The sequence below is a fragment of the Cavia porcellus genome, unplaced genomic scaffold (genome assembly GCF_034190915.1).
Source record: "Cavia porcellus strain 051 isolate PalLab524CR breed Dunkin Hartley unplaced genomic scaffold, mCavPor4.1 scaffold_6, whole genome shotgun sequence".
Classification (NCBI taxonomy): Eukaryota; Metazoa; Chordata; class Mammalia; order Rodentia; family Caviidae; genus Cavia; species Cavia porcellus.
The window spans coordinates 73,497,784-73,518,908 of NW_026947489.1; the positions used below are offsets into that span (position 1 = coordinate 73,497,784).

Below are 21,125 nucleotides of genomic sequence, written 5' to 3' on the forward strand. Positions count from 1 at the left end.
CCTGGATTCAATTCCCAGTACAGGAAGGAGGAGGAGGAAGAGGACGAAGGATGAAAAAGGGTCTTCGTACATGAATAGAGTTACGATGAGATCACACTGGAACAGGAAAGCCCCAAAGTCCCAGTATGACCAGTGTCCCACATGACCTGTGCACAGAAAGAACACTATGTGCAGATGAAGATACAGATGGAGGTGACAGAGCAGAAGCCAAAGAGGCCCTACAAGCCATCAGAAGCTAGCAGAGGCCTGGAACAGACTCCTCCCCCACAGTCCACAGAAGGAACCATCCCTGTCCACACCTTATCTCAGACTTCTAGAATCCAGAACTGTGAAGCAGGACATCGCTGGTATTTAAGCCACCCAGCGTGGCGCGTTGTTACTACAGCACTAGAAGGCTGCCTCTTGGCACAACAGTAGAACCTAAAAGACGGTGCAGGGGTGAGTTCAAAATCCTGAGTGACTTCTAACCTAAAATTCTAAAGCCAGCCAAATATTGGTTAGATGTAAAAGTAAAATAAAGACATTTTCAATCACACATGACTTCAAAAAATAAAACTATCCCCCAGGTACCTTTTCTCAAAAAGCTGCTGAAGGACGTGCTCTACCAAACAAACAAGAAAAAAGAAAGCATAGACTCTAGGAGGCAAGGATAGGAACATGCAAGAGGGACAGGGAACTCTGAAAATACCATTCATGCAGTTAAGCTGTACAGGTAGTCCAGAATGAAATAGTAGGTCATGGAAGGAATGCCTAAGAAAAAAATAAAAATTAGGCAGATTGCCCAGTCGGTGACCATGCAGAAAGTAGAATTGAGAGGGATTTTTCAATGCCATTGGAGCATCTGGAAAGAAAGATACCTAGAGAGCTAATCCACTTGTGCACATCATTTAATCACCATCTTCTGTGGACCAGACACCATCCCAAGTGCTAGAAATAGAGCAGGGAAAAAAGCAAATAAAAATCCCTAGCTTCTAGGAGTATACACTCTAGTGGAAGAAACTACATAAAAGAAGTAAATGTCACCTGCACCGTGTTAGGCCATGGTGTGTTAAAGAGGAAAATGCACGGAGAATGAGGATGGGGAGGAGGTTGAATCCCGAGTCAGACCTCAAGGAAGACACCTAAGAGGGAGAAAACCACGTGGGCACCTGTGCACATCAGAGGAAAGTAAATGCAAAGGTTTTGTGAAAGGAGGGAGCTCAGTAGGTCAGAAATAACCCACAAAGCTTGTGTGCTGCTGTGGATTGAGCCAGGAAGGAGACCCAGTAAAATGGAGGAGGAGAAATGTGATTCCACTCCTCTTTTTAAAGAGTTTCTATGCCTGGCTGCTGTGCAGAAGGGAAACGGTAAAGAGCCGTACTAGAGGCAGAAAGACCAATTGTAGAAGATGCTATTAAGGTGTCAGCCAGGAGAGGTGCAACTGAGATGTAGCAGTGCGAGGTGGTGAGAAACAGATTGTAGGCACAATTGTCAGGTAGAGATGACAGAATCTGCCCAGGAAGCACACAGAGTATGCACACAAAGGAGCATCCCAGAACTTAAGCCCTCACCCAGGCCCTGGCAGGTGCAGTGGTACAGACGGGAAGCAGGAAGGATGTAGCTGCATGCAGGGAGAAAGCAGCAAGGATAAGAGCTGTGTGTCGGCTCCATGCGAGTTTAACAGGCAGCCAGGTGGGGATGCTGAGAGGGCAACCGGAGGTAGCGGGCTGGAGGTCCTGGCAAAAGTCTGCGCTAGAGAGAACATGAGGGAGTCCTCTGCTTATCCCTAATATTCAGCACCAAGAAGACAGGATAAGATCGAGCAAAACATAAGCAAAGCAAAACTCGAGGAGGACCCACAAAGAAGCGTCATGCCTATCTCTGGCTTGGCAGAAATAACACGTAGAGTTCTACTGACGCAAACGAAGTATTGACCTGACTGTGCTGAGCAGATGGGAAGCAAGAGCTGGTGAGGCGTAAGAGTGCTGAAACCGGGCCTGAAATGAACAGGCACTCCGCAGATGTAGAAGAGCAAATGGTCAACAAATACGTGAAAAAGGGTGAGACACCACCAGCCACTCAAGAAATGCAAATTAAAACAACACCTAGAACTTATTTTGCTTCAGAAAGAACAGCTGCCTCCAAAAATCAACCAATAACAAATGCTGGAGAGGCTTTGAAACGAAGGGAAGCCTTCACTGTTGGTGGAAATATAAATTAGTACAACACTTGGGCATCAGTATGGAGATTCCTCAAAAAACTAAAACTAGAAATTTCATTTGACCCAGCTAGTCATCTTCCAGATATCTTCCCGAAAGAGTTAAAGGTACCATATCACAGTGATGTGTGTGTGCCCATGTTTATAGCACCACGATTCATAGCAGCTAAATTTTGGAGGCAGTTTGTATGTCTACAAACATATGAATGGGTAAAGAAAACACAGTATTTATACGCAATGGAGTACCACTCTGTCATAAAGAAAGATAAACTTCAGCGATTTGTAGGAAATCGGATGCACCTTGAGACCACAATGTTAACTGACATAAATAAAACACATCAGCTTAAATATTGCATGATTTCTCTTCTATGAGGAACTCAATATGAAAATGCAGTACAAATAAGTGACAGGCAATAGGAGAAAAGGAAAGAAAAAATGTTACTCTAAGCCAGCATGGACAATATATCTAGAAGTGTAGCTTGACTTAGTATAATTGTCTTTGTTTGTTTTATATGTTTTTGGTCTCTTAGTCTGGATGGTGTTAAATTATAATTAATTTTTTAAATCTGATGCTGGCAAAGGAGAGAATGGGAGGAGAAGGCAGGAAGTGAGATGTGTTATGTACGTGTATCGATGGATATAGTCATTCTGTACTACAAACATACTAATAAAAATTTTAAAAATGAATAGAAAAGAGTGCTGAAGCCAGATCTTCAAGTTCAGGGGAAAAAAGATAATTTTTGAAATCTGTAACTCCATACTTAGTAGTAAAAGAGACTCCTGGTTCAGTGTGGGATGAAATTTGACCTAAAAGCAAATCTAATGGTTTACTTTACCGTGTATGGATCAGCCCTGGTGCCCTGTGCAGACTGCTGGTTGGCGAGAGCCCCAGGGGGGGAGTTTTCACTTTCTAAAGGACACGTTTCTGGAAGTATGATTGTGTGTGTGATAACCAACCAACCAATGGAATTCTCAGTATTACTACTTAGATAAAAGTTGGGTGCGTTTGTTCTGTGGTCTGAAATCCCTACTGGCCCTGTGGTTGAATAATTAATTGGAATCAGTGTTTGAATATCTCTTTAAAGAAATAGTTCTGTTTTAAACATTCTTTTTTCCATTCCATGCCAATTGCAGGTAACTTGTTCCTGAAAGAAACACAATTTTCCCCTGTAATTCTGAGCTTTCTCAAAGCTATGACCAGTTCTACATGAGAAAAAAGACAAACATTTTACTTCAGATCTGTCTGCTATAAACTGCCACAGTGAGTCCGGGCCTCATGAAGAAGGAGACGAGCTAGAGCTTCAGGGTTTATTACCTTAAACCATTTTGTGGGGTAGATTTCTTTCCTTTTCTTTTCTTTTCTTTTCTTTTCTTTTCTTTTCTTTTCTTTTGTATGAGACGCAGATTGCAATCCACTGTGCCCCACAGCAGAGATAAACAGGAACCGTCTAGATTCCTTCTGTTCTGTTTTCTGACTTCATGTATTGCTTTAAATAGTTTATGTTTTATTTAGTAATTTTAAATTTTCTTTGCACAAAACCAGGATGGATGTTTCTTCCCTTAGTATATTTTACCTCAGCTCCTACAGGCTGCAGGGGGAACCTCCTGGTGAAGCACAGTCCACTAAAAAAGATTGACTCCAAAACTGAAAACTGAGGCTGACCTTTGGGTACCTTTCCAGTGGTTATATTTCTAAATTGGCAATTTGAGGGAAAATAAAATTGGTCAGAATAATGCAGTGCAAAGGGAAGAGGCAACTTGGCAGTATTTTTATAATTCTAATTAGATGCATTTCCCTGTTTGAAATTGACTTACAGAACAATCTTGGTGTAGTGAGAAGAAATTCTTTTTGACTGAATTTGATTATGACTATCGGGTTTTACTCACCTTGAGGTGGGCTATATGAAAAAGCCCCAAAATACTTGATGTTAAAGATCCAGGCACAAAGTCAGTTTTCCTTGTTACCAGGTAAAATTCGCTTCCTGAATGCAGGGAGTGCTTCTGTTTCTTTATTTCAAATTTGGGCTCCTGGAGAGTCCAAAGAAAACCAGGTATTAATTTTTCACAATACTAAAGGTACCAGAAATTGCCCTTGGAAGGTAGTGCCTTGAGCAACTGCCCACGACTTAGCCATCAGCACAGAGCCTGGGAAGATAAGCTCCTCTCTGTGGAATTTACCTGGCTGTGTTGATCTGATTCTTTGCATTGTAGGTAGGAATAGATTAAATCCCCAGAAAGCATGAGTCTCAAATAGCTTGAAAGGCATGAATCTCATCCACTATCAAATAAAATATCTTATAAGAGACAACTGAAAGATGGAAAGACAAGAGCAAAGATGCAGATGCAGAAGGATGACAGGAAAGGTAGAGGCATCACATAAATGGAAACATCCTATGGATGAGGCCCATGGAAGAAATTAACCAGCGATGAAATTCAAATCAAGGTTTTTCCTTGATTTGACTCTGGATCTGACTGACTCTGAACATTGTGTTTGAAAGAGAAGCAGTGCACCTCAAACCCAGTGACAGTCCTCTCCTTCTGAGATCTGAAGCCTGATTTCTGTTGCCAGAACCTTTTCTCCAGGACCATGACATGAATATACACTACTGCATTGTGTTTCTCTTCAGAGGCTATTCTAATGAACAGTGCACACCTACCATCACGTGGTTCTAGAGTTCAAAAGTCCAAAATAGACTACCCCTGTAATACTTTCAGTCTCTTGAATGGTTTTACACTGTCTTTGTATGTCTGATACTATAGTATATGAAGGTATACTCAAATATTTCAAGGAAAGAGAGACTATGGTAGCTACTGTTATGTCAGGTTGTCTTGAGGTGAAACACTATGTTGCTTAAATTGTTCTGTTCTGACCTGTGTTGTTATGTCCTCTTTTATCTTAACTTTTTTTTAAATAAAATTTAAAAAAAGAAAAAAAAAAGTCCAAAATAGGGCTCACTGTGTGCAAATCAAGGTACTGGAGATTATGGATATAGATATAGATATAGATATAAAATCACTGAATGGATTATCTTGATGATGACAGCCTCAGGTCTCTTTCTGCACATCTACACATCTATAAATCCATTTTCATGATTCCTCCGGCTTCTAGAGACCTTCTGCATTGCTTGGTTTCTAGTATCGTTTCCATCTTCAAAGTCAAGTCCTTCCTACTCTGCCCTGCCTCTGATTCTCCCGTCCCTCTTCCATATCCTTGTAACTACCTCGGGGCAAACCCCAGTAATTCAGGGTGCTATCTCTACCTGACGTCACCCAGCTGTCAAATGGAAGTCCCTCTGGTGACTTATTCGCCTTTTCTGTGGAACTCATGTATCCACAGGTCCTGGAGATTAGAAGGGACACGGGCATCTTTGGGACCCTTACCCACGTCTACCATGAAAATTTTCACTGTTCCTCAACAGGAAGGCCTGGACTCCCCCTAAGGAAGTGGCTGGGCCAGATGTTGACAAAAGAGAAGAAAACTTCTGGCTGCATGTCCTAAAGATGCTAGGGCCCTGGATCACCATGAAAAAAAGAAAAACAAGATGGGAAACTGAACCTAAAGAAGTTAAGGCATAGAGAGAGTAAATGCCTAAGAAAAGGCATTTTAGACCACCCCAAAACCCCTCTTCCTTCAACAATTTGCCTCCCATAACCAGTAGTAAAACATGAGACACATGCTTACACTCTTACTTTGCCTCTCTGAGCCTCAATGGATGGAAGAGTAAGACCTGATATTACCAAGGCAACTGGTGATCCTCCTAATAGGAAGGGAAACCGTGCCAGTTGAAGAGTTCAATACTTTCTGCACCATGAGATATATATATATATATATCACTGGATGGATTGTCCCTATGATGAAAGCCTCAGTTTCCCAACTGAGAACTCAGGAATATAGTAATAATAACCTCCGCCTCAGAGGTTGTACTAAGGGAAGGGCAGGCAGGTGTGTCCCTTCGTTCAGACAGTGATTGTCTTTGCCTAGTCACAAGCCCTCCTTCTCCTCCCACACATCCTTCTCCAGCCCGTGCCTGTCTTCCCCTGCAGTAGCAGACATGGAGGCCCCCAAGGGCAGCCTCCTTGGCCAGCTTTGTCCCTTCCCCTTCCTTGATGAGCTTCACCAAGCGCCTGGTTCCCACTTCCTGCTTTTCGCTCCCTCGATTATCAGGTTTGCATTCTGCCTTCTAAACTTCCAGCCAGGCTGACACAGGGCTTCAGGTCACTCAGATGCCCCCAGTGGCCTTGTAGCTCTCACTTTCCCCAACTTTTCCAGGGGTTTGACTCGCAACAAGGACACTTATCCCTCCAGGGAAGATTTGCTGTGTAGCTACTAGGAGGCAGCTCCCGGCCAGATGATACAGCCCAGCGAGATCAAGAAATGATCTCTCTCTTTTCTCCTTCTCCTCCTCCTTCCCCTCCTTCTCCACCTTCTCCTCCTCCTCGTTCTCCTTCTCCTTCTCCTCCTTCTCCACCTTCTCCTTCCTTTGCATCTTCTTCTTCTTTTCTCTGTTTCTTGCATATTCTCTCTCTCTCTCTCTTTCTGTCTCTGTCTCTGTCTCTGTCTCTCTCTCTCTCTCTCTCTCTCTCTGTCTCTGTCCTCCACATACTCATGGCCTCGGTGCTGGAGCAAAGCAGGCTTTTAACACTGCCGGATGTGAATGAAGAAAGAATCCAATTCACCCATTGACTTATCAGTCTCATGGCTTGGCAGCTAGAGTTCCACTCCAGCCTTCTTGGGTGAGCAAGCTGCCAATGAAAGGTCACTGTGCTCTGGAGAGGAGGCCCAGTCAGTCAGAGAGCGTGCAGTCCTGCTGGATTCATGAATGTGGGCTGAGAGAAATGGGTTGCACCCTTGCTCTGCCACAAAAGTGCTGTGTGGCCTTGGGAAAATCCCACTGCTGCAGTCTCAGGCTGCCCTCCCCAGAGAGCCCACCTGCCTATTTGGCGCTGTGAGTTTTCCTCACTTGGCTGCTGGAGGCGCCTGCAATGCAGCAGCCTCCTCAGCCGGATCATAGCTACTGGTCAGTGAAGGGAGAGGTGTTCTGGGGAAGGACTAAGGTGAGCACCCTCAGGATGCGCCCCCAGGGAGCCCTGGACTTCCAGCTTCATCCACCTTGTCCTCTTCTGAATGTCAAGAGGAAAAGGCCTCACAGCACTAAGTCAAAGACAGTCAAACACTTCCTACTGGGGCCAGTGAGTGGCTGACTGGATTCCACTCCTACAAATTTGAGGAAGAAGGGGAAGTTCTGGCCTCAGGTTCACTGCCTCCATGAGCAAGAGTTGCATGTGACTTTAATCCTGGTAACCTAAGAGCAAGCAAAGGGGATTCATGCGCTCCAGAGCCATCACAGGCTAATACTGCGGGGAAAGCATGTTTCTACTGTAATGTGACCTGGAACCCACCAGAACTGTGGCCCTAGCCTTAAGGTACTCTGAGGTAGATTTCCCAGACTGAATGTCTTAACTGTCCATGGAAGTGAACACTGAGAGTGAAGGAATTTGTTTTGCTACCAGAATCTGTTTCCTAACAGAAAGGCCATCTCTCCGCTCCTCGCCTGCTGTGGTTTGAACATGTCTTCTCCAACACCCAAGTGCTGAAACTCAATGGCCAGTGCAAGAGTCCTAAGATGTGGGACCCTTAGGAGGTGATGAGGTCATGAGGCTAGAGCTCCTAGGTTGGGACGAGATGCCTGATGCCTTTATAACAGGACCTGACAGAGAGAGCACATCGCACCACCTTTCCTCCCCACCACATGAGGATACAGATCCCCTCTGAGGACGCAGTATTTGAGACACCATCTAGAAGCCCAGCCAGGACCTTCACCAGACAGTCCTCCAGGGCATTGATCTTGGGTTTTCCAGCCTCTAAGACTGTAGGGGAAACTTTCTAACTTTTATGAACTGCTCAGTCTGAGATATTTTATTATAGCAGCACAAACCAATTAAAGCATACTACAACCTCAAATAGAAGAGTTGGATGGACTCCACGATCTTGAAAGGCGGTCCTCACTAGGGAGTTGTAAACCACTCCAAATACCTCAGATAGTCCTGACTGCAAGCAGCACCGGCTCTGTCCTGCGTTACAGCGAGTGAGGCATCCATCGTGCAGACCTCCTGTATGTGGGCTCCACTGCACCCACACAGGCTTCCTTCACACTCTGAAGCCCTCAGTCAGCAGAGAGAGGAATTCTGCTGAAAGCTTTCAGGACCGAGCCTGGAGGCAGCCTGCTTCCCTCATCCAATGCCACCCGTCAGTGGGAATGTCTCTGGCAGCTGAGAAACAGGCTGTGTGCCCAGGGACACAAGGAAGTGGCTTCGGTGACCATTCATCTAACCTACCCCAAAACTCCTCCACCTGGTCTCCTCTAAGGCTGCAAGTTGCTTTTGAATTTCCCAGGAATAACTGAGTTCATTTACTTCTTATACATTAATGGGGGCTCCCCATAAAGAGAAGATAGTATTTAAGTAGCACACCCCTAAATCCCTACCTAATCTGCCATTTCCACTTCCTGCAGGCTTCCTGGAGCTGGCTTGGTCCACGAAGGGCACTCTTCTTACATTAACTGAAGCAAGGCTTGGGAGAGAAGTACCTAGAGACAGCTGACGACTTCATTGAACCTGAGGAAACCTCTCCACTGCTGCTTCCCTTTGCCGGGCCCCTCGCTACAAATGGGCCAGACAACATCTTTCATGCTGCTCAGATCTGAGCTTGAGGCCATTTTCAAGCCTTGGAGACGGGGGCTCCTGACATCAGCCCCTGGAACTGCCCGGGCATCCCTGAGGGGCCGGTCAGGAATATGACATCCTAGAAAAAGAAAAGAAGTTCCAAGAGACAAATCTGCAGTTGTCAGTGGGATGAATACAGGCTGTGGATATCAAGTGTCACTTGTCTTGCTTAGAATCCCCCAAAGGGGTCCTTAAAAGTAGCTGGGAAAGAACCAAAGACTTAGTGCCAGCCATTTGCAATATTTATCACAAAAAAAGGACATGTGTGAAAGGTCGCACCAGGAACTTTGGTGCAGAATGTGCTGCAGGCTCCCTGAGACCACATATACCTCACTCCTACACTGGCAGGAGCTGCCGGGCTTCAGGCTTTGGGGAGGCTGTGAAAATTCACTCACCCAGAGCCAGGGGAGAGCAGGATCTCCCAGAGGCTGGGAGGGAGTGCTGACACAGGAATCACACAGCTAAGGCAAGGCCAGGAGTGCTGGGTATGGCCAAGGGGGCATAGAAGTGACCCTGCGTGGACACATGCCTAACAACTGTCATGCTAGGCATAGTCAGTGTATGGTCATGATCAGCTTCTCAGAGAACTTCATGTGCATGGATCCATTTAGTCCCCCAATAAGCCAGTGAGGAAGCAGCAGCTCCGATCTCCAGCACGCACGTGTGGCTCAGAGAGACTAAGGTAATTGCACAAATTCTCAGGACTGACAAGTGTTATGCTGGCTAGAACTCTGGAGCACCTCCTCTTAGTCTTAGTCAATGTTCCATCCTAGCCCCTGAGGTGGCCCTAGAGATAAGAGGACCAGTGTCTCTGTGACATCTCCAAGGGCCCCCTGCAGGGAGGGGTCATTGTCACCATGGTCTGCTTTGGTTTGACAGCCTAACCCTATGGCAGCATGTCCCCATGTCTCCTTCACAATGCCTCCACATGCAAGAGAAGAGCCAGAGCACCTCTGAGCAAGGGAGCTGTGCTTTGTGAAAATCACTAGTGACGTTGCCACACCTACCGAAGGAACCACTGTCAAGCCGGGTTGTCAGAGGTGGTAACAAAAGCTTGGGTTTGAGGTCTGAGAGTGAACTCTGCTCAAATTCTCTGCCCATAAAGTGGGGCCTGTGACAAATTCACTTCAAAGACTGTCAGAAACTTTCCTGTAACTGAACAAAGATACCTGCTGAGTTTGGGCAGAGATTCAAACCACAAGTATCCACCGGGCCCCTCAATGTGGGTACCTTGCAGAATGCTTTTAAAAGAGACACAAAAGTAAAAACAGAATGCAGGAAAACATGAGGAGGAGTAAGTATCCCCAGGACTAGGACCAGGTACCAAGTAATGTACCCTGAAAACCACCCCCACTTTATCCCAGAACAGATTGTGTTGGATCACGGAACAAATGCTTCTCAGCAGAAGCAGCTAAGTTAGAGATTCCCGAAGGGAAAGGTGGCCTTGGACGCTCTGGTGGCCAGACTCATCTTAAGTGCACTTATGAGAGGGAGGGACAGAGGGCCATCACGGAGGGAGAGGAGGCTGAAGAAGTGGCCATGAGCCAAAACGTGGGTACCTTCAGGAGCAGAAAGTGGATTCTCCCTGGGGCAGAAGGGACGCAGCGCTGCTCACACATTGATCTGAGACCACAAACCCCGGACGGCTTCTGAACTCTAGAAGAGTAGGCTAGGAAATCTTTGTCTGAAGCCACCACTTTGATGATGCTTTATTACAGCAGCCATGCAAAGCCAACACAGCCAGGGTTGAGGGTAGAAGGCTGCCTTGGCAGGAAATGTGACCTTCAATCAGCCAGGCCAGGAGACCCCAGAAAGCAAGCTGACCTCATGCTATTCAAGCCCCCAGTCTTCTGCTGAGGCTTCCATTGAACCGGAAGCCAGAGGGGACCATGGATGTTTACATACAACAGAGGGGAGGGGAGGAAGGCAGAGAGTAGACTGAAGAGACAGCCATCCCCATAGGGTGCTGGATAGATTCTGCCTTAGCTCAGTGTATCTGCAGGGAGTGGGCCAACTGAGCCAGACCCATGGAGGAGCTACAAGACATGACCCTTCTCTTCTCACAGCCTGAGGAGGACAGGCTCAGATCCGGGGCACGGAGCATGGAAAGCCCTCGTGAGCTCCTGGTGAGGGGTCCTCCCGGAGCCTGACAGACACCTGGGCACCAACCTGCAGGGATGGCCAAGTCAGCGGCCCCAGCCCTCATCCCATCCTAAGCCTCTGACCTCCACACTCCCTCATGCAGGGGACGATCCCTCGTAGGAGACGATCACCCAAAAAGAGAGAAAAGCTCTGAGTGTCCCAGCGTCGGCTAGACCATCTGCCATTCTCAGATGGGCTCTGATCTGATGTAACCACCCTGAGTCGGATTTGGACATCATCGGCCCCTGCCCTCTGAAACTAATGTTCACAGGCAGCTGAGCTCCAACCCAAGCCTCAGCCCCAGCCATGCAATCAGAAAATGTTCTCCTTCCCAGACACTCTTCTGCCATCTCCTGGACACTGGCGATAACTACACATATCTAAAATAACTGACGCTGGGTTAACGGCAGGAAGCTGGAGCTGCATGCAGGACAAACACAACTGTGACAGTACTTCTACCAAGTCCAGAAGCCTCACTGTGTCAGCATCGTCCACAAGACCCCTCTCTCCTTCCAGCACTGCCCTCCTGCCCGGATTAGTGCGAAATCTCATGTTGGTCTCCCTTGTCAGTGCAGCCTCACGCCAGGGACAAAGAGCTCCTTGTGGAACACCGGCCTGGAGTTCTCTCTTCTAGTGGTTCCCTTTCAGAGACCCTCGCTGGCCTTCACAGTCCCTAAATGTGGCTCTTTCTGGCCCTCACAGCCTCTTCTCCAATGGCATCTTGTCATACACAAACTCACCCAGATCTCAACCTGGACTCTTTCTGAGCCCCACAGGGACCCCCAGACTGCCCCAGATGCCACCCTGCTCTGACACCAGACTGCACCCTCTCTCGGTTAGGACGGTGCCAATCATGAAGGCCATGTGAATGCCACACAGATGAAGGCAGGGCCCAGCGGGATGCGTCTCCACCCCAGGGATGGTGCAGCTGGCCAGCAAGCCACTGGAAGCCAGCATCGAGGCCTGGGGCAACTGCTCCTTGGAAAGCCCTGAAGGAACCAACCTTGTTGGCCTTGATCTCAGGCTTCTGGCTCTGCCAATACATTTCTGTTATTTAACTTCCCTGGCCTGTTGCTCTTTGCTATCACAGCTCCAGAAAGGGAGCACCCTGATTTCCGAGGTCTCTGACAGTGGAGCCAGCAGCAACTGAGGCTGGAAACCCGGTAGGAAGAGCAGGTACATGCTGTCTGGTAGCAAGGTCACACTTGTTGCTGAGACAAAATACCTAAAGCCCAAAGTTGGGAAGGAAAGGTTTATTTCTTACAGTTTTGGGAGGTTTCAGTCCATATTCAGTTGGCTCCAAGGCAGGCTGGCATGGTGGGGCCGAAGTTCACGGCAGCTACAAACAACAAGCAGGAACCGGCCAGAGAGAGACACCTTCTTCCTGCCATTAAGTCACAGCCACTAATGGAGACCCCTAGGGCAGTGTAGCACTCACACCCCCAATCCAAGCTCTAGACAACCAATCACAAATGCACAATGCAAATGCATGAGGCTTGGGGGCTACCGACATAAACCATGACAGTCACACAGACACTATTGTGGCTTGTGCCAAAAACAGTCACAGGTGGGGCTTTTCAGACATGGCTGGATCTGGGACTTGTGATAGTAGGATCAAGAGCATGCAATTACAAAGTCAGTCTACTGGTTGGTTTGGCACAGCTCTGGCGAAGAGTAAGGGTGTGAGTGCCACACCCGCCAGGGGCCAGGTAGCTGCATAAAATACAAGGGGCAGAAGGAGGACTGATGCGCTCTTGCCTGCTTACGCTCTCACCTAGACTGTCCCTCCTCTGCGATACCCCCTGCTGTGCCATCCTGCCCTGGTGCCAGCTGACTGTGGACTGAAACCTCTACAGACTGCAACCCAAATAAACATTTCCTCCTTTAACACTGAGTTTCTAGTATTTTGTCTCGGCAACGAGAAAAGTAACTGAGACAGGCCCCAAATGTGAGAAAAGGTTTGCCCATTGCCACTCTGAGGCAGTAAAAGTGAAGCAAGCACTATGAATTTTAGTAATATAGTTTAACCCAATGTGTCAAAATTATTATTTGATTATAGAGCTAATTTTTCACCGTTTCTCACCCTAAGTCTTTGGAGCATGTTTGACACGCGCATCACCTCACAGCTCAGTAGCCACGTGGGCCAGTGGTTACTGCATTGAACAGCACAGATTCTAGGGCCAATTACCCCACTCCTGCACTGCCCTGAACACAATTGAGTAGTTGTGCTTATTCTTGAGTCTCGTGTCACTGTGATCAGAGGGTGTGTTCTCTTCTGTGTTGGGTTCTTTCACCTAGTGAGTTACCTGTGACAATCATAAATATGATTAACGTAGCTAATTTGATATTTTTCTTTGTTGCATGATATTCCAGTGTGAGAACAAACAGAAAAGTGCTTATTCACATAGAGCCCCGCCTGTGTACACTGCAGGTTAGACACCAGGTACTCTGCAATGGCCGATTAAGCTGAGTCTTGTCCTTGGAGCTGAGAGCAAGAAGGCCAGTGGCTCCTGGTCTCCAGTAGCTGCTGGACACTTGCATCTGGCCTTGGTGTTTTCCCAAGGAACACTAACATCAGACAGGGCATCTGTGCCTGTAATGGACAAGATTTGTCTGAAAACAGACAAAACATGAAGTCCACAGCCCCTCTCAGCTAACAGGGATGACTGTAACCCTTCAGCCTTGGTCTGTCTTCCTCCTCCCTGAGAGATGTGCTAAGGTCACCAAGCAGAATCACCTCTTCCCTGAGGATCACGCTGAGTCCACCAACCCTCTACCAGGCCACACGACATTGCTGCAGATGCTGCAGTGGGTCTGTCCAGCCCCGCCCTCCGGAGAGGCCCACAGTTCCCAGGATGCGTGTTCTCTCACTACAAGGTCATGGCCCCTCTGAGTGGCCCAAGCCAATGGGGAAGGTGTCATTGGGGATTTCTAGGAGGGGACAGAGACTTGATCCTGTCATTGGCAGTGGTAGAGGCAGCTTCCTGGTCAGGAGCTGGTACTGTTGCCCCTGTAAATCTCTTGCAGGCAATCCCGGGCCTAAGTAGGCCCCAGGGGCAGAGCAGGGTCCATGGAGGGAGACCAGGCAGCCCTAGTTTGTGCAGAATGTTCCTGGTTCCTGCACAGAGCATCCTGTATCCTGGGAACTCCCTGGTCTCACATAAACTGGAGCAGCTAGTTACTGTGGTCCCCAGGGAGGTACAGAGAGGTGGCTCTCTCTTCTCATCTATTAGACCTACCCCAGGAGGGAAGAGGAGCCCAGAGAGAGTGGGTAAGAACCAAGATGGGGGCATAAGCAGCATCCTGGCTAACACCAAGCTATTTTTCTCCTCTGAAATTTTATGTGGCCCTTCACCGTGCTCAGACCAAGACACAGCGGGTCCCGCCTAGGCCCTGAGCCCCAGGATCCTCGCTTTGGACTATCATCCTTGACATTTTCTAAGTGTCTTCCAGTGCCTGAACATGGCCTGGGCTCACAAGTCCTTCTGGTCAGGGTCTAAGTCCTGAGGCCTGAGGCCTGTGTGAGCTGGTGGGGGCTGCCACTGCCATAGCAAGTTGCCATAGTCTAAGGCTTAGGACGACAGAAATGAATTGGCATGCCTTTGAGAGGCAGGAAATGAACTGGGAGTACAGGCAGGGCCTTCTGAAGGCTCTAGAAAAGGGGCAGCTCTGGCTTCTGCACTGTGTTCTGGGAGCCTCAGGTAGCCCTGGTGGGTAGGTGGCCACCTCCTTCCAGTAACCCTTAAGGCTGCCTCCTTCTGTGTCCAAATCTCCCCATTCCATCAAGACTTCAGTCATGCTGGTTACAGCCCACCCACACCCAAGACCTCGTCTTAATCATCTGCAGCTACCTTCATGTTCACCGACGGTCTTCTCTGCAGGAACATGGCTTGGGACAGTTAATTTATGCATCATCTTCCCTGGGCCCAAGTGTCTAGACATTCGATCAGACGTTGTGCTGGGTGTGCAGTGCAGGTATGCATGGACGGATTTGGGTCTAAATGGGGGCACTAAGGGAAGCAGATGCCCTCCCCACTCTGGACAGGACTCATCCACTCAGTTACAGGCCTAAGTAGGAACAGAAGGCCGGCTCTCCACTGAGCAGAAGGGCAGCCTCCTGCCTGGTGGCCTCTTGCTGGACCATAGGTCTTTCCTGCTCTGTGGCCTGGAACCTACACCCCCAGCTCTCCTGGTCGCCAGGTCTTCAGACTTGAACTAGACCCCCATACTGGCTCTCTGGGGTCTCCAGCTTGCTGTTTCAAGTCTAGGGCAGGATTAGGGTTCAAAGCAGGGGGGCTGGGCATGACCCAGATGACAAAACAAAGGGGACACTCATCCCAGGTCAGTAGAAATCGGCATGCGTGTCAGCCTCCTGCTTCCAAGAGCTCCCCAACACCGTCCATGAGAAGCTCTGGGGACAGGACATCTCTGTCCCCTGCCTCCCAGAACTTGATCATCACCAGATGAGGCTAAGAAAGCAGAGCACCACATATGCTATTGTGTGTGTGTCTATGTCCTTCCAAAGGGGTTTAAATGTTTTTTAAATAAATGGCTTTTTTTCCCTACAGAACATCTCTGTCTGAATAATGGAAGTCAATGGACAGGTAGGTTTGCTTTACAGAAATTATATGCTATCAAATGTCAGCTGAAGCAGAATGGCTGCACTGGGCTGCCGTGCCTTGTGTCTCAGAGTTGCCCAGGACTGGGACCCTCCTTTTTCCCTGCTCCTCACCTCTGCTCTCCTTTTTCTCTCCACCCCTCCACATCTCCCTCTCTTCCCTCTCTTGCCAACTGACTGAGGCCACAAGCGGGGAAGTGCAGCTCCTGGCTGCTCCCTGGTTTGTCACACACAGCTGACACCACGAGACTGCCTCTGTCTCCGCTCTGTTCCTCCCCCAGCTCCTCCAGGTGAAGCCGACAGGTCCGACTGGTGTCATGTCTGCATGTTAACCAGCCACAGGGTTCCTGAGGAAGGCTGGGGGTCAGGGTGTGGACGCGTGCAGTCCATCATGGAGAAGCCCACAGGCCAGGGATCTCAAACAAAATGTGAGGGAAGTGCAAAGGGTGGGTAAAGATTTATAAAGCAAAGCAAACTTCAAGTGCTACCAAACAGTAAAGGAAACATGGATAGGGCAGAAAGAGAATGGGGTGGTAACAGCGGAGCTGCAAACTAATAGAAGAGAAAACACCAGGCTGCACAAAAACAAACTCTATCCCAGGCCTGATCCCACCAGCACCTCGCCACCGTCAGCCTTAGCAGGTTTCCCCTTCTGGGCCTCAGTTTCTCCACCTGCATGATACTATGTTGGAGTAGACAATTTCTGAGAGTCCTTGAACATGTCAAGAATAGAAATGTGCATTTTAAGAGGAAATGTGCTCATTTAACTGATATTTCTGGGCCCTGACGTGGGTCAGGCATCGTTCTAGCCAATGGGGGCACAGAGTGAACAGAAGAAACACTCTGCCCTGCAGAGACTGTCACTTGCAGTAAAAGCTGCCAGCCTCAGGATTGCTGAGAAAAGACAAACGCTCCTGCACATCTTCAAACGATATTTTTATTGGTGGCAAGAGACAAGGCGAGACTCTGTTCATCAGACTCCCGCACTAATGAGAACACCTGAAGTAATGGAGCAGTTGTAATTAGGCCAGGAGCTGAGCAGGCTCTCAGCCACCATAAACAAGAATGGGTTTACCTACCTCTCCCATTAAATCCCAGAGAAGAGAGCGATGGGAAAGGAGGCCGAGCAGTGAGCAGCTCCCTCCCGGACAGCAGCTACTCAGGAGTGACCAGATGACCCCAGCTCATGGACTAGCTGGTCAAGACAGAAATGTCCCGATAGAGGTCAGCTGTCAGAGAAGCAAACCTGAACGCCGTGGTCAGAGGGTTGGCACGATACACTGGGTATTACTTGGAGGAAATCAGAACACGGGTAAGGCCCAGATAAACTCTTACTCCCAAGCTCTTCCCACCCTAAGCGACTGCCAAGGCCCCATAGGAGCAATGGGTCCGCAGGAAATTAAAAGACGTGCCAAGCTCTGACCCATTAGTTTGGGATGTCTTCGCCCCTGCCACGTGTTGAACATTAGGTGTGCTGACAATAGGACTCCGAGTTCCGGGTCCACCCGATCCAGAGCTCAGCCACCAACAGCGGAGTGATCCAAGCAAACCAGGCTCCCTTGCCAAGCGTGGCCAATGGTGCCCGCCTGGAGTCGGGGAAGGCACTCAGAGAGGTGGCACTGCTACTCTGCTGGGCCAGTCTGCTGAGTTCCTTCCAAGGCCCCTGGCACAGCACACACTGCTGAGAGGTGAGACGCAACCCAGGGTAGGAGCCTCGGAGAGGCCTCAAAAGGCTGTGTGACAAGTCATGCCTGTGCTGTGTTTCAAGCTCTGGCATACACCAAACCCTTCCACTGCAGCAGGTTCTGCAAAGTGAGGGCATCAGCTGATACCCGAGAGAGACCGGAGGCAGAAGCAGGGCGTGGAACGAGGAAACGCTAACTCTGGCCCTCCTTTGTGAGATCTGGCTCTGCCTAGCTGGGTGACCCTGGGCGTGTTCGCAGCCGCTCTCTGTCCTGCTCTCTTCCTCATAGCCTGGAGGGACAGTGGTCACTAGTAAGGCGGGGTCTTGGCCAAAAACAGGTGTCCTGCCCAAAAGAGCTCTGTGAGAACAGAATGAAAGTGAAGGAGGAGGTGCGAGAAATGCCAAGGGGTGGGGGGCATGGGACTTGTTTGGGGGCTGATGCCATCACCACACTTTGTCCTAAGCAGGGAAATCGAGGAGGGGAGGGACTGCTGCTCTGAGAACCAGTGAGGGCCGTGGCCCAAACACAGCTGTGACTGGAACTCACAGATGCAAACTGCAGCCCAGGAAGGAGGGTCTAGAAGGAAAAATGCCCAAGGAGCTCCCCTCTCGCCATTGGATCTCTTGCAGGGTCCCCTACCAGCTGAGTACACAAGGCGAGCCCTGGGCACAGGGCAGGGTAGCCAATGGCGTGGGGACAAATGAACACTAATCAGGCTGGGTAGTACCCCAACAAGCCCACTTCCTTGTGCCCAGAAGTTTCTGTCACTGTGACAAAACACTCCACAGAAATCACTTGGAAGCAAAGGTTTCTTAGGGCTCAGCTTCATGGTTTCTGCCCATGAGCACTTGACTCCCTTGCTTCCCGTCTGGGGTGAAGCAGAAACATCACAGTGGGAGGGTGTGGGGAGGACACTGCTCGTTTCACACAGCCAGGAGCAGAGTGAGAGGGAAATGGCTGAGGGAACACACATCTCTCGGAGTCACACTCCCAACCCGCCCCACCTCCTAATGGCCCATTCAGCTATGAGCTGGTGGCTGCACTGTTCTGTGGATGCAGTTAGCTCTGTCACCTGTAGCAAAAGGTCTTTGCAGGCGTGATCAAGCCAAGGGTCTTAAGCTAGACGATTGTGCTGGATGATGTAGGTGGACCCAAAATTGTCTCAAGGCTCCTTATACGGGAGAGGGGGACAGGAGGCTCAGAAGCACACAGGGGTGACAATGGAAGCTGGGGAACACCACAGAGACTAGAAGACTCCACCTTGCTGATTTTGAAGATGGAGGAGGGACCAGGAGCCAAGGAATGTAGGTGGTCCCTAGGACCTAGAAAGAGTAACAAACAGATTCTCCTTGGGCAAGGCTGGAGAAACAAGGCACCTTGCCAACCCGCTGAGGATTCTGACCTCCAGAGGGGTAAAGGAAAACATGCTGTTTTCAGTCAGTAAGTTTGGGGTAATTTGCTCCAGCAGCCACAGGAAACTAATATATCTGCAAGGGGCAGGGGTCTCAGGGTCCCCCGGTCTCAGGTCCTTATCAACTCCAGTTAGGAGAATGGCCCCGGCTCACACCTGGGAGCAGATGCTCAGCTTACCAGCACTGATTCCCAGGAAAGGGACCCGGATAGAGAGGTCTGCAGAGCCACATGAGTTTCCCTCATGCTGGCTGCTCTCACTGCTCCAAACAAAGCCCAGGTTCCAAGTCGCTGTCCAGTTAAAGTAAATTCTCACACTTCCCCCTTACTTTTTCTTTCAGGAATGCACCTGCCCATGTGTGGAGTAGCCAGTCAGTGAGGGCGGCAGCACAGAGCAGTGCAGGAAGCTCCAGCCCAGAGACCTGGAAACCTGAATGCCCACCTGTGCCGGGGCTGATCAGACCCTGAGACCCGTGGGGCACCACACGGAATAAAGACAGACAAAAAACATGGCATTCAAGGTACACTGGCCCTGAATCAAGGGGGCAGCTTCTGACACTGTTGGTTTCAAGCAGGAGCCTAAAGAGACGTCTTTCTATGGTCTGCTGGCCATTTCAGAACTTGGGCAGTGAAATGGTCAATTCCTTAGAAAGAAACAGCTTGAAGCAATGCCCCCCCCCCACCCCGCACGCCATGGTGAGCAGCTGTGAGTGTGGCAGGCTCCAGAGGCCCAGGACGGGGAGCTTCTGGTGTTTACTGGGACCTGCACCATGCTGGGACCTGGAGTACTGGGAAACCAAGCGACCCCTCCCACCACCTGTTTTGTTTTGTTAAACTTCAATGTACATGAAAGTATGGACAGCTATTTTGAAGAGGGAGACTCTTGAAGAGACGGGAGACTCTATGACAGCCATTAGTGACTTCCCTATTGGCTGGTTTTGAAGACCTCAATCGCCTTCATCATCCTGTTCAGATCAGTTTTATACTATGTTGTTTTGTATGAATTCTCTGTATGTGAAGACATGGACAACTATTTGGAAGAAAGCAAGAGACAATGTGATAGACAGTGAAGATCTCAGGTTGTCTAGCTTTGAAATTTATCTCTTACATTGCTTTCTTATGTCTTATTTTATTGTTTTGTTGTGTTTAATTTTACCACTTTTAAAATAAAAAAAATTTGTAATGGTGAGACATGGTGGTACGTACCCGTAATCTCTGCACTCAGGAGGCTGAAGCAGGAGGATCACTGAATTTGAGGCCAATGTGAACTACAGTGAGATCCTATGTCACACAAATTGTATTATTAAAAAAAACATTCAAAGCACAAGGAGGACAGGAGGTCATCTGTCTTCAGTGGACAAGCACGTTCATCTCAGTGGTCAGCCCATTTTTAGTACCAAGCAAAGACCATAGGAGAAGAGGCAGTGGAAAACAAGTTCTTCTCTCAGCCCAGATACCCGCAATCTACCTTATCTTCAGCAAAGTCATTTGCCTTAAGAATACTACAGATATGAGCCTCTTCTTTGCAGCCAGGAAGCACGACAGTCTCCCATACACTTTTCCATTTTCCCGAGGCAAGGTCACACAGGCCCCAGGCCATAGTCACATAGTCTGGTCCCAACACAGTAAAATACTTCTAAGCACCTCCATCACTGTCACCAGTCTGCCTCTCCGAGGGGCCCTTGCAGTAGTTGAGGTGGACAGGGTTGGTGGAACTCCTGCACACCCAGAACCCTGACTTCTGGTCCCCAGCCTTCAGTCTGTTTGTTCCCTGTTGTCCCCCTTTGGCCTCTCAAACACATCTTTCAGCTACATGGCTGGGAAAGGAGCCCTGGAGAGAGGACCCCTGTGCTGGCCTGACCAGCTAGGGCACCTCCCTCCAGGCTAATTTTCGGGGCACAGAAGAAAGTCATGCAGCCACCTGCAGCTCTCCCTACTTCTGCACCCCACCTCCTCTGCACTAGAATATGAGGTGTGAGATGTGGTGGTTTCTGAAAAGTGCTTCTACTGTCCCATTCTCTGCCTTTAGATGAAGATGACAATAGGACAAGAGGGCCTCCCAATCACATCTACAGATGTCCTGGCCCCTGGTCCTCTTTTTTCATCTGCCTGCAAATGTCCAGAGGCATCAGAGGGGGAAATAACCAAATAGTTAGGGTCAGACAGGACTCTGAAGGCTCCTAGGTACATCAAACATCAGTCTTACTCAAGGCTCTGTGGGCTACATAGTGACAGATGGGTGGGAGCCCGCTGTCCCCAGGGGAAACGACAGCAGTAGGAACCCTACACACAAAAACACACAGGACTAGGGAAGCTGGGAAGTGTGCAGACCATTGTTCCTGGCCTTCCA

The 21,125-nt window shown here is 49.0% G+C and overlaps 1 non-coding gene across 1 annotated transcript; it reads left to right on the forward strand.

The window, feature by feature from the left end:
• The first annotated feature begins 19,301 nt into the window (after positions 1–19,301).
• Positions 19,302–19,436, forward strand: LOC111756783 (small nucleolar RNA SNORA2/SNORA34 family). The gene has a single exon (XR_002791201.1). It is a non-coding gene; the product is annotated as a small nucleolar RNA SNORA2/SNORA34 family (small nucleolar RNA).
• Positions 19,437–21,125: the final 1,689 nt, after the last annotated feature.